The sequence below is a fragment of the Opisthorchis viverrini genome (assembly GCF_000715545.1).
Source record: "Opisthorchis viverrini unplaced genomic scaffold opera_v5_464, whole genome shotgun sequence".
Lineage (NCBI taxonomy): Eukaryota > Metazoa > Platyhelminthes > Trematoda > Opisthorchiida > Opisthorchiidae > Opisthorchis > Opisthorchis viverrini.
In genome coordinates this window covers 180,138-181,337 of record NW_008752127.1, presented here as the reverse complement: position 1 = coordinate 181,337, position 1,200 = coordinate 180,138, and the positions used below count along the sequence as shown (strand labels likewise).

At 47.2% G+C, this 1,200-nt stretch overlaps 1 protein-coding gene across 1 annotated transcript in view; it reads left to right on the top strand.

Moving 5' to 3' along the window:
- Positions 1-721: 721 nt before the first annotated feature.
- Positions 722-1,200, top strand: part of T265_11260 (hypothetical protein) — a gene marked incomplete at both ends in the record, with an annotated part of 24,136 nt that continues 23,657 nt past the window's right edge. The window contains one exon of the mRNA XM_009177867.1: positions 722-745. The remainder of the gene's footprint in view (positions 746-1,200) is intronic.

The following is a 1,200-nucleotide window of genomic DNA, read 5'->3' as shown; positions in this document are numbered from 1 at the left end:
TATTTCCACTGCGCCGTTTACATGCTTTTTGACTAGTAAAAAGGACGGAGCCTTCCTCGGAGGCGACTACACTCCAGGTGAAGCAGATCAAGCACCATTAGACTAGTTTCGTAGTCCACAGATCTAAGGCCGGCAACCATTTTCGTCCTTCCTGCGTCCGGAGTAGAGAAATTGGTTGGTACTTTCAAGAACCGGTCTGACATAGAGGATTTATAGAGTATTTAGAAGTCTATGCAAGCAATTTGGGGAAGGTGCACCGAATGTATTTTGAGACGATTTCATATGGTGCAGCGAGAAGTACATGTTCGAACAGGGTAATATTCTCACATCCTTTTGGGCATCCATCCCCGTGATGCCTTCTGATCCATTCTGACCATGCACGACAAAAGGCGTTCACTAAGTCTCCTCCGAATGGCATATGGACGCACTTTTCCTCATTCAGAGTAAGGAGAGTAAGGTAGCTGGGTCCTGTATTAGGTATGCTGAGTTACCGCTTGTCAAGAGGAGTGCTTAATTCGGAGTGGCAAAAAGTGGGACAAAAAGGATTGAGGAACGTTACGAAATATTTGGGTGCTGTTGACACTGTTACCCGCCTGGGATGGAGTCTGAGTGACCCTTTGTGTGTGTCAGACGTAAATTTTAAGTCAAAACCTCCTTACTACCCGCAATTAGGGTCTGTGACCACCAAGTCTAACGCGCACGTGATTGGTCAGAAGTTCGGGCCAATTGCCGGTCCAGGACCAAGGTGAGTTCTCGTCACGGATTCACGGATTGATACACAGGATCGAGGCTTTTGCCCAAGTTTCCCGGGTCGGTTTTGTTCTTGTCGGTCAGTGGCTGTCGTTCACCTGAAAGGCACAAGTGAAAAAAGGGTGTAGCACTGCTCTTTATGTTCTCAGCGCGGGGCAGTGTGCTCGCCAGCGCGAGGATTCGCATAAATAAATGTCTAATAGTGCTTTAAATTGGGTTCGAGAAGGAGCGTGTACAACCGTCGGAGGGAGCTCATTCGACGCACCTACTACCCGAAATGAGAAATCTTTTTATCTGGGAATGTGTGCACCCTGAGCTTGAAACCAGCGCGAGCGCATAAATAAATGTCTAATAGTGCTTTAAATTGGGTTCGAGAAGGAGCGTGTACAACCGTCGGAGGAAGGTCATTCCATCCATGTACTACCCGAAATGAAAAAAAGTTTTGTCTAA